Here is a 13,366-nt window from a genome sequence, read left to right as displayed (position 1 = left end):
CTATACCCAAATGTATCATCTAAGCCACTTATTCCAATCTTTGTTAATGTATGGGGAAACTTTTTAAATGTGGAAATTGTTCATAAACATCTGTAGTATGATATTATTAGTAGTAACTATTGATTGACAAAATAACCTAATAGAAAAGCTACTATAAATTCAAACATTTTAAGTAAGTTTGCATTAATCACAGTGAATCCTCAATGCATTAAAAAATAACATGTTAATTAAATATATTCTTTCACTAGAGGTAATACTCAATAATTAATACTCATTAATTCACATGGCACTGGTAAATAATATCTCCGTGGCTTCCCATAGCCCACAGCCCCAGATTGAGAACTAAGGTATGAAACAGACTTTTAAAATGAGTATCAGCAGAGTTTGGATAGTCTTGTTATTCCAAAGTATTTTGCAATTTACTCTGGAGGAAGTTATCCTTTATAGTTTTAACTATAAAATCAATGAATAACATTTTTTTCTCATAATAAACTTTGTTTTTACCTGCAGGCTATCATACATACATACATACATATATACAGAAGCACACAGATCATAAGTGAATTTTTATAAAATGAATCCATTTTTTAAATCACCATATGAATCATAAAACAAGTGACAACACCCTTGAAGCCCTTCCTTGAACTCTTTCAGGTACTTAATTACTACACTTATCTGTATCTTCAAACTTCATCACCTTTCTCACTGGTAATATTATAAGTTTTACTTGTTTTAAAATTAATATAAGAAACATAGTGTATCATTTAGAATATGGCCGCCTTTGTTCACTTTTGTGTTTGCAAGATTCATCCATGTTGCTCATGTCAGTAGTCAATACTTAATTATTGTAAAATACCCTTTTTTATTCATATGCTATATGATTTTATTGTTGATGGATATCGATATTGTTTCTAGTTTGGGTCTGTTATGAAAAAGTACTGTGAAGAACATTCCTGCATTCTAGTTAATGCTTTTATTGCATATATTTCAAGTGGGCCTGTATCTCAGAATGAAATTTCTAAATTATAGTTAATATATATGTTCAGCTTCAGTAAATACTGAGAAACATTTTTCAAAGTGGTTTGTATGGATTTTCACTTCAACCATCTGTCTATAAAAAGTCCTGTTGCTTTCAATCCTCGTCAACTATTCTTTTTTTTCTTTTAGCAATTTATGTAAGTAGATAACCCTATCTCACAGTTTCAATTTGTATTACCTTTCAGAATAATAAGGTTAAACATTTTAAAATACATGTATTTGTAATATGGATATACTCTTGAAGAAGTGCCTATTTAATTTATTTACTCACTTGAATAATGACTACTTTGTATTTTTTATTGATTTGTAGATTTTAAATTATTTATATACATGAATTAGATTTAGCAAATATCCTCTCCCTTTTGGGTTGGCTTTTTAATTGTCTTAGTGTTGTCATTAGATGAGATATTCTTAATTTTCATACAGTCCAACTTACAATTCTTTTTGTTTTATGAATAGCATCTTTTTTGTTCTTTTAGACATTTCTGTACTCCATAGTTTTCAAGATAACTTTCTGCATTATCTTCTAAATATTCTTCTTTGTTGATTATCTTTCCCCTTTAATTCCATCATCTGCCTTAATATTATTTTCTATTGTTTGAATTCTTGGTAATTACCTCCTCAAACATTGCTTCTGCTTCATTGTCCCCTTTCTTGATGGGACTATAATTCTATGTTTGTCAGACCTGTTTTGGCATTGTTTTCTAAGGATTTTTCAACCTATTTTCTTGGCATCCTTCAAACTGAGCATGCTCTCCTGTGCTATCTCCATTTCATTAATTGTGTCTAACCTTTTTGTTAATCCCACCTATCTAGTTCTTAATTTCTGTTGCTTTGTTTTAAATATATATGTGCGTGCATATATGTATGTATATATATAATATATAATTTTTTTTTTTTTTTTGAGACGGAGTTTCCGCTCTTGTTACCCGGGCTGGAGTGCAATGGTGCGATCTCAGCTCACCGCAACCTCCGCCTCCTGGGTTCAGGCAATTCTCCTGCCTCAGCCTCCTGAGTAGCTGGGATTATAGGCACGTGCCACCATGCCCAGCTAATTTTTTTGTATTTTTAGTAGAGACGGGGTTTCACCATGTTGAGCAGGATGGTCTCGATCTCTTGACCTTGTGATCCACCTGCCTCGGCCTCCCAAAGTGCTGGGATTATAGGAGTGAGCCACCGCGCCCGGCCCTAATATATAATTTTTTAAACTAACAAATGAAATAATAGAATTCTAACTTATACTATTTAAACTTGATATTCTATTTAATTGTCTATGAATTCTTTTCAAGGACTCTGGGCTGATTTTCTCTTTTTGTCTCTCAATATTTATGATAGTGCAGGCATACCTGTACTCATTCCTCATTTTATTGTGCTTCGCCATATCATGCTTCAGAGATGTTGCATTTTAAAAAACAAATTAGAGGTTGATGACAGCCCTACTTCAAGGAAGTTGATCAGCACAATTTTTCCAATAGTATGGGCTAATTTTGTGTCTCTGTGTCACATTTTAGTAATTCTCTAAATAGCTCATACTTCTCATTATCACTACATCTTTTATCATGATCTGAGATTGCTATCTTTGATGTTACTACTGTAATTGTTTCAGGCTGCAATGACCTGCATCCATGTAAGACTGCAAACCTAATCAGTAAATGCTTGTGTTTTTATTCCTTCACCTCTCCTCACACCTCCCTGTTTCCTAAGACCCAACATTATTCCAATTAGGCCAGTTAATAACCATAGACTGCAGTTTTGAAAGAAGTTGTACTTTGGGTAAAATGCCAACAAACAGCATTGCTGCTACTCTTAAGAGTCAGTTGATGAGCAAATTTTATTGTTTCATTTCTTATTTTGGGGAACCACTACAGCCACCTCAACTTTTAGCTACTACCACCCTGATCAATCTGCAGCTGTTCACATCAAGGAAAGACCCTCCATCAACAAAAAGATTATGACTCACTGAAAGCTCAGATGATTGTTAGCATTTTTTTTTTTTTGGAAGAAAGTGTTTTTGAATTGATGTATGTACATTTTTAGAAATAATGCTATTGTACGTAATAGACTAAACACTACAGTATTGTTTAAACATAACTTTTTTATGTTCTGGGAAACCAAAGTTTGTGTGATTCACTTTAATATGCTTGACAATCTGGAACAAAACCTGCAATAACTCCAGAAATACCAGTATCCTTGCATTTTTCATATTTCATTTTATTATTGCTCTATTTACCTATCTCTACCAATTGAGTGTATAGCCATCCAAGATCACAGGCTATGTTTTACTTGTCTTCGTTTCTAGCATATAGTTGAAGCTAAACATATTTACAGAGTGAAGAAACAACAGAATTTCTTACTACCCTATGTTTAACTTTTGACTCACTAAAAAATTCCACTTTTTCCCTTTCTATAGCTTTGCCCAAGCATTTCATAGGCAGGATTAGCCTAGCTGTATTTTATATATATATATATATATATATATATATATATATATATATATATATAAAATTAAATATATATTATATATATTAAATATATATAATTAAATATATATTATATATATTAAATATATATAATTAAATATATATTATATATATTAAATATATAATAAATATATATATATTAAATATATATATTTCATTCACGCATATATTTAAAATGCATTCTACATTATCCTCACAAACATTGTAACATTGCCAAAAGTTGTTAATTCATATCCAACCAAATAAGATGTTCCTTGGACATATGTTAATAAATGTACAGTTGATTATTGCAACTCAGTGAAATTTTCTAGGGATTACCTTGACATTCATTAGTGCTTTGGGGGCACAAATACCCTTTTTATGATAATCAGGAATTACTTTAGTATCCTAGATTTAAAATGCTAAAATGTTTAGAAAAAAAATAAGAAACCTGAGTTTTTGTTGTTGTTTTTCATGTCAAATTGAGATGCTTTTCTCCTTCATTTTATCTGCTTAGGGAAAATTGGAAAAATGCTATTTATTTATATATATAATCTCCATAATCATCTAACATCCAATCCTTGATATATCATGTGTTTTGGTATGTGTGTTCCTTCTAAATATTAAAACTAAGATGAAATGACATTTGTATTCAAAGCAAAATATAAAATTAACAAAAACAGAATAGTAATACTATGTCAATATATCACTTCTGTTTACTCAATATGGCCAGGATTTGCTTCTTAAACATCAGATAAAAAGAAATGTGCCTGTCATGCACATGTGATTTTATTAAAACATGCCTATGTGTTCATGCTTTGAAATACACTTACCCACATGATCCCTGTTCAGATAATTATTTCCTGAGTGCACATGAGGCTAAACTTCACCAAGAAAGATAACCAAGAGAAATAGGAACTTCACTATGTTAACGGAAACTATCTTTGCACATTTGTGTTTCTTGTGTTAAGCAAAAAGTGACTCAGACACGTGTCTCAATTGAGAAAGTTTTATTTAGCTAAAGTGTGAGGATTCATCCAGGAAAAACACAGTCACAAGAGTATCTGTGACATGTGCTTTTCCAAAGAAGATTTAGGGCACTTCAGTGTTTAAAGGGAAAACACCAAGTAGAAGACAAAAGAAGTGGCTTAGGCAGTGACACAAATGGTTACTTTCTTGTAAGGTTCTTACATAAGATAAAGTAAAAATGGGAAAAGAAAGAATAGAGAAAAAGTCAATTACGAATTTGACTCAGGATAGGTGAAGGGATGATTTCTGGTCCTGTCCTTGTCCTGTAACTGTGAAGATAAGCTAGTAATTGACATCTTCATGTGAGATAAAATAGAACTCAGGTATAGGGCTAGTTTATGGGAAGGTATGTATTCTAAAAGTTTTAAGGGCTCACAAGTGGCTCTCAATTGTTCCTAGTGAACAATTGTGAGAGAGACCATGTTGACAGATATGCGGCCTTATGTCCTTGTGGGAACCTGGCTTATGGATGAAGCTATGACACAGGGTTATCAAATTACAGCTATATGGGAATAAAAGGAAAGTAGTATTGCGTGACTCAGTTTCCAGGCTTAACTTTTCCTTTTGCTTAGTGAGTTTTGGGATCCCAAAATTCTATTTTTTTCACGGTTACTCCTTTTAAATTTCTATGGCTGTGTTTTAAAATGATTGAAGTCTTCATTCACTTAAAAGATTGCTCAATTTTTAACACCTAGTGTCATTTTGTTTCAAGTATTTACCTTGGTAGATTTTATATTATAATTCAGTTAAAACCCTTGAATTTTAATCAGGGAGCCTAAACAGCTTGTCCACTGAAGGCATAATGCTTAAAATATTATTATATTTGCCAAGTGATCAGAATTATTCTTTTTTGTTTGGCTTTGTTTTTGCTCTTCTAGCTTAATGCATCTGCAGTGTACACACTTGGAAATTAATAGGTACTGGCTGTATGTGGTTGGAAGGTTAAGAAAGCAGGGATTGGTTGGCATATGCTAATACTACAACGTATTTAATATATTTTATGTAATAATAATATATCATTTTATACTATTGCCACAATTGTTAATTAATCAAACATTACTGGTTATCATTGTTATATATTTTTCTTTATAACTTTAGTTTGTTTCAAAATTACTAGTGTGACTTGAAAAATAAAGTAAAAAATGTGTTTTCTTATTTAAAAAGGATTTTTAAAAATAATTTGTACACATTATTTTTTATCCTATTTTGCAAACTGCTTGAGGTATGTTGTTTGAATGGAGAATCCATCTTATGATAAACACAGAGCTTCACAGGCAGGATTTCCTCAAATGACTTATAGGTCAGACCCGGAACTATTATTCCCCTACGTCCTCAGAGAAATAGGTGGCTGGATGCTGCAGATATGTTTCTTCTGGCAGCAAGATAGCCAAAATGATGAGGGACCTGCTCAGTGCCATTTCTGCATATGGCAAGAAATGTGAGCAACAGCTAGAACTCACTGCTGTATCACAAGGATCTGAGCATAGCCCCAAAAGTGCTCTCTCCACAGTCTGCACCTGCTTTAGAATACGTGGCATTAGTTTTCCCTGTAGTCGTTGTTCTCTCCAGGAGCACTAAAGGAACTCTGAGAGCATAAAAATTACTGGTACTCATACTTAGACCGTCTAATTTAGTAAGTCTAGGTTGAGTTCCAGGGATTTGTATTATAACAGAATCCTAGGTACTGCTGCTGCTAGCCTGAGCACTTTAGAACCACTGCCTCACAGAATCCTTTGGGGTCATAGGTTATTTCTGAAGATTGTCATACATTGGTCTGTTTTAGCCTCCTGAAATGTTATTTACTGGTGAAATTTCAAGTATCCCTATCAAGGAGCACTCTCAGAACATAGATATGAATCTGTGCAATTCTTGGAGTGTCACCATAACACTACAGTATTGTTTACTCTTTCTGTGTTGAACAAGGCATGTGGAATGACTAGTTGTTGCTGAAACTTGTCCTAGAAATCTAATTACACACTGGTTAAGCTTTCTTTTTGTCTATTTACTTCTTTTCAAGACAGCGTTAATGAGCATTCTAGATTCCTGTCCAAACTTCAAGAAATTAGAATTGTTTTCTTTCTTAAAGGACTATGTCATTTAGATAAATCTCTTGCTTAAAAAGCTGTGAAAATATATACAAATTATCAAACAGAATAATAAAAAGATGTAAGATGAGACAAATGGAGAAAATAAAATGTATATAACCTAAAATGGAAAAATAGAAACCAAATATGAATCCAAACAAATTTCAACTACATATTGCTTTTAAGAAACAAATGATATAAAAATATTGGAAATAAAAAAAGTTTTAAAAAATATATGGACAGTAACAAAAAATGTTACATCTACACACACACACACACACACAAATAGATTTCAAGGGGGAAAAAGCTTTACTATAAATACGTTGGAACACTTTCTCAATATAACAGTGTTCTCAGAATTATATAAAAATTTCATATTTGTATATTTTTAACAATATATCTTCAAACCAGATAAAGCAAAATTTGAGGAAAACACAAAAAATCCACAATTTTAATCAATAAAATAAGAAGATAAAAATAAGTAGGAAGCTACCATCAGCAATAAATGACAAAATAAAAACTTTCAAACATTCTATTTTCTATGAAAGTGTGTTAAGAGTCAATGTTTCCAGTTATTTGCAAATTCAACAAGGCTTGCAGCAATCTGGAGAGCATTTATTCAAGAAAAATAAATGAATGTCAATGAGACCAATGGATTATGTAGCATTTTAGCTTGTCCTATAACCACATTCCCTTTCCAGCTCTGGGGAAGCCTTGAAAAATAACAGCCTCCAATCATGGAAAGAACTGGAAGTGTGGCAGTCACTGGAAAGACAAGAACAGGGTTGGAGATCCTTCAACGCTTCACTCCCGGACAAGCATCCTTCTTTGACATGTCTGGTCATTTTCTGGAAGACTCAACTTGAAATAATGTTGTTGTTATATGACTCAGTCCACCCAGTGCAAAGCCTTTGTCCCCAGGGGTGTTTGTTGAAAACAGCTAGAGACAATTGTTAAGACTGATACCTCCTGAAGGCTCTGGATAAAAATTGAGGCATATAATAGGCTAGTCAAAAAAGGGAACATTTTCCAATACATTCTATAAGTATTACAAAAAAACAAATGAAGATGTTACAAGATAAGAAAACTACAGGTCAACATTTTTATGACTACAGATGTAAAAATTCTCAACAAACTTAATTCTGTACCATGTAAAAAGGATTATACACCGCATCCAAGTAGAATTTGAACAGAAATGCAGTTTGCATTTGAAATTCAGTGTAATATATAAATGCAATATCAAGTATTATTTCATTTTAATATGAATCATTGTAATACACTATACTGATAGGATAAAGAAAAAAACCCACTCTCATGCTGCTAATAAGGAAATACCCAAGACTGGGTAATTTATAAAGAAAAAGAGGTTTAATGGTCTTACAGTTCCACGTGACTGGGGAAGCTTCATAATCATGGTGGAAGGCAAAAGAAGAGCAAAGACATCTTACATAGCTGCAGGCAAGACAGTATGTGCAGGGGAACTGCCCTTTGTAAAACCATCAGATCTTATGAGACTTATTCACTATCACAAGAACAGCACAGGAAAAGCCCGCTTCCACCAGTTCCCTCCCATGACATGGGGTTTGTGGGAGTTACATTTCAGGATGAGATTTGGGTAAGGACACAGCCAAACCATATCACCCACATGATCCCTTTGATGAAAAAAGGCACTGAAAGAACTGGAAACAAAAGAGAGTTTCCTCAACCTGATAAAAATCACCTCCTGGGAAATTCGGGAAGTAAATGAAAGAAAAGATATCCAGATTGGAAGAGAAGTAACATTACCTCTCTTTGCTGATAACATAATTGTGTATATAGAAAATCATTTAAAAAATCACACACACACACACACACACACACACACACGCAAATTAAAGCCAGTTAGTGAGTTTGGCCATATTGCAATATGCATAATAAATATATAATAATCAATTATGTTTCTATACACTAGCAAAGAATGTTCTAAAAAGCCTAAAATGAAATTAATAAAATTAATTTAAGTAAAATAATAAAATTAATTTCATTTATGATAGCCTCAAAAATAACAATATACTTAGAAATATATTTAACAAAAAATGTGTAACTTGGGTATGGAGAACTACAGAATATTATTGAAACAAATTAGAGAAAGCCTAAATAAATAGAAAGACATTATGTGTAAATTGATCTACAGATTTGCCATAATTCGTATTAAAATTCCTGCTCTCCTTTTTTGCAGAAATTGATAAACTTATCTTAAAATCAATATGGAAATATTAAGGACCCAGAACAGTCAAAAACATCTTGAAAAATAATATAAAAATAAGAGAATTCACACTTTCAGAGTATACATCTGCATTAGTCATGCTTGTGTGGTGATGGCATAAGGATAGACATATGGATTAATAGAATATAACTGAGAGTGCAGAAATAAACCCAAACATTTATGATCAATTGATTTTCAACAAGAATACCAATACAATTTCAACAAATGGTCCTGAGATAAATATTCACATGCAAAAAAATGAATTTGGGGCCCAACCTTATATCATGTATAGAAATTAAATGCTCCAAATCTCTAAATGTAACAAGTCTATAAAACTCTTAGAAGGAAGCATAGATACAAATGTTTATAATGTTACACTAGGCAGTGGTTTCCAGGATATGATACTTAAAGCACAAGCAACCAAAGAAAGACTACATAAACTGGACTTTATACAAATTAAAAACTTCCATGTTTCAAAGGGCTCCATCAAGAAAATTAAAAGATGACCTACAAAATAGGAAAAAATATTCACAAATTGCATATATGATTAGGATCTAGTATCTAGAATATATTTAAAACGATTACACTTCAACAATAAAACAAAAATACCTTATTTAAAAATAGGCCAACAATTTAAATAAAATTTCTTCAAATTAGGAGAAAAGCAAATCATATAACATTGTGACACCATTTTACATCCACTAGGATATCAAAATATAAAATACAGACAGTAATAAAAGTTGTGAATATGTGAAGAAATTGAAACTCCTGTACGTAGTTGATGAAAATGTAAAATGATGCAGCTGTTTTGGAAAATACTTTGGCAGTCTTCAAAAAGCAAACCATTGACTTTTTATATGACCCAGCAATTCCACTTCTATGTATACACCAAGAATTGAAACATATGTCTGCACAAAAACTTTTACATGAATGTTTATAGCAGCATTATTCATAACAGTGCCAAAGTGTAAACAACCTAAATCTTTACCAACTGATGAATAAAGAAAATATAACCTGTCCATATTATATATATATATATATATATATATATATATTCATAAAAAAATGAAGTACTGATTTATGCTACAGGCAATATAGATGAATCTTAAAGTCACACACAAAAAGCTAAATATTATGCAACTGCATTTATATAACATGTCTAGAATAGGCAAATCATAGAAAAATTAGTGTTTGCTAAGATCTAAAGAAAAGTAGGGATGGAAAGTGAATGATAATTGGTACAGTATTTGTCTTCAATATGAAAGTATTCTGGAATTAGATATGATTCCACAGTTGTCTGAATACACTGAAAGCCACTAAATTGTACAGTTTAAAGGGGTGAATTTTATTGTATGTATACCTTAATAAGAATGCATAAGATTTGAACAAAATGTTGTTACATATTTATAGAAACTGATCCTATGCCACACAACTCATTGCAAAAAATTTCAGAGGAAATATTCAGAATGTGTTTTATAGCCCAACAGTGGAGATCATCAGCAAAATCACAGGATGGCTCTGAAAAGAGTAATGAAATTTATACAGTAATCCCAGGAAGTCTTTGCAATATGAAATAGACTATGTGATTAATTTTATGTCTATTGAATAAACTGAATGTGTAATTCAAAATATTCCCACAATTTAGTTTAAAGTATGAATTCCATTTGGTTTAAAGTATGAATTCCTGTGAATTCTATGAAACATTTAAGGAAGAGATGCCAATCCTACACAAACTCTTCTAAAGAACAAGAGAGAAAATGGCCCTAAAATTGTTTAATTAGCCCATGATAAACTTTATATTGAAACCTGATAAGGACTTTACAAAATAAGAAATTACTAGCCAATCTTCTTAATAAATATGTTATATATATATATATATAATATATATCATAGCTATATGTAAGTATATTGAATCCAGAAATATATAGAAAGCACTATACATCATGCCCATTTGATTTATTACAGAATATAAGACTCATTTAACAATAACAAAGTATGAATATATTTTACCACATTTACAGAATAAATGATAGATATCATTTGATCATCCCTTTTGAGACCTTAGCTTTAAATGTCTTTGCTCAATGAACCCAGACACAGTGTTATTTCTATCACTATCCTTGAGGTTTCGAAGCTTTATGTAAATACTATAACGAAAATATGTCAACTCTTGAGGGCATTCTTCTTTAGAAAAACCTGATAACAGCAGGACCTTTTAAATTACATCCTGTAGATCAATTTGACATTACTTTTTCAGCTGTCCCTTCTGAGGTCTCTCTGAAGGTACAAAGAAAAGGAAACAATAATTCTTTTATGGCTATCACAATTACTGAAATGTAATCACACGGTATTTCTGCACCCTCTGTACAAAAGTATGCCTCTTTGTTGAAATGTTGGAAATAAAAACAGAAAAGTTTTATTACATGTCAAAGTCTGCTGCAGTTCAGAGATGACGTCTTCCCACTTTGGATTCCTGTCTCTTACAGTTATTTGACATAGAGAGAGAAAACTGCATTTCAAATAAAGTCTGCCTACTTAATGACCACTCTCTTACATACTGCTATTATATTTTTGCTATTTAAATATAATGTTATAATAATGCTTTAGGCAGAACTGATTCCTAATTTTGTTTTAGCTACGTATTATTTTTTATTTTCCCTGCTATAAATCGTTTGCTTGATTTGCTAAATGCAACATCATGTTCTAGGTAATGTAAGGTTGGTATAAAAACTTGAATAATAATGCATTTATTATGACAAAATGATGTACCTCTAGTTTCACAACTAGAAAATTGAGAGAGATTTTGCACAATTCTGAGTTTTGCCTTGTGACTTAAAAATAATAGCAGAAACTTATAATGAGGTAATTATCCATTTTTACTTTTTTAAATCAATCTAGACAGACCTTAGCTAAAATCCTGGCAATGTCAATTGCTTAATTTTTCTGAGACATCAATTTCTCATTTGTAAAATTTTGGCAAGCCTACCTATCTGGTAGAAATTTCTGTGAAGACTGCATAAAATAACATGCAATTGCAAATTCTGTGAGGTGGCAACTAACACTTAGTATGAATAATCAAATCTGAGTTTCCTTGGCTCACTTCTTGTACCAAAATATTTTATTTATGTATCCCACTGACAGACCCAGAAGGTACAGTTCCTTAATTGATTTAATTTGACAAGGGATATACCTTTAACCTTATATAAACCAATTTATAGGTGTGGATAAACCAATCATTCTTTCTCAATAAATAATATAAACTTTGTCAAATAATGGAGCCAACTGCTAGTTTCTTGAATGATAAAATCATGTAAACTTGGGCTTTGGGGCTCCCACATTTACCAGGTATTATACAAGATGACATTATGGAAGAATTGAGCAGATAATAGAAGGAAACACAAGGTCAGCAGCATGCCAAAGACCGCATAGTTTTCTCTGTAAAGACCTAGCACCCTTCATTCCTGATGTATCTGGCACCAGATTCGGTTCCCAATAGGTCATACCCCTGATTATCTACTACATTGTCTTGTATATCCTCTGGAACATAACATATTTTGTATGTTAGCTGGCTTGAATGTGTTCTACTCATTCCAATCAAATGAGTTTGGGCTATAGAATTCTTCCACTGCTTTTAAAATTCTGTCATTTATAGTAGCATGTATTAGTTTTCAAATATTAAGTTGCACCATGGCTGTTTAAGAATATTGATTATTAAGTAGACTATATAATCTTGGTTAATAGGTTTACTGATATGTAGGATAGCTTAAAACAGACATCTTTACCTTAAAAGTATTAGTGCTTTTATCCATGTTTTTAATATTGAAGAAAAAATTGTAATATAAAGATTACATAAGCCCAGGGGAGAAAAGTGATCAAAACAGTTTGCCCAATAATTGAATGAACTGTGCACAAAATACCATGATCCTAAATTGTATTACATATTAATATTTGTGTGTGTGTGTGTGTGTGTTTATATATATAATTTAAAATGTTTTCCTCACAAGCTCACAAGTAAGAAATGAAGTAGTTAAAGAATAAGGTTATTTTTTATTTCATGTAAGAATAAACAAACTATCAAACTATTCAATGATGTCAGCAAAGACTTTGGCTCTTTCTGTATTTTCGCTGGTCTTTCTTCAGTGTGTTGGCTGTAGTCCTTGGTCTTGTTTTTTTTTGTGTGTATTCAAGATACTGCTGCATGCTTTATAATTCAACACTAACTTGTTAGAAATATAAAGGGCAATTGGCTATCCTAAGCTGTTTTTATTTCCTGGATCACAGACCTTCCCCAAAGCCCCCCAGCATGTTTCCTCCGAAATCCTTTTTTTTTTTTTTTTTTTTGGTTTGGATAGGGTAGCCTGATATGCTGTATTGTCCAAGCAGAATTATGAATGCTTCCTTTTTATTCTCAAATATGCCCAAACTTAAATGATAAATTATCTACCTGCTCTTGTTGTGGGTAACATGCCTATATATTAGGAGCATGAGATCAAAACAAAACAAAACAAAAC

The 13,366-nt window shown here is 31.8% G+C and overlaps 1 protein-coding gene across 1 annotated transcript in view; it reads left to right on the top strand.

The window, feature by feature from the left end:
• CNBD1 (cyclic nucleotide binding domain containing 1) overlaps positions 1-13,366 on the top strand; it is a 472,954-nt gene that overhangs the window by 442,255 nt on the left and 17,333 nt on the right.

The sequence above is a fragment of the Saimiri boliviensis genome, chromosome 15 (assembly GCF_048565385.1).
Source record: "Saimiri boliviensis isolate mSaiBol1 chromosome 15, mSaiBol1.pri, whole genome shotgun sequence".
In the NCBI taxonomy this organism is placed as follows: Eukaryota; Metazoa; Chordata; class Mammalia; order Primates; family Cebidae; genus Saimiri; species Saimiri boliviensis.
Note: the sequence above shows the minus strand (reverse complement) of the source record. Positions and strands in the feature narration are given on the sequence as shown.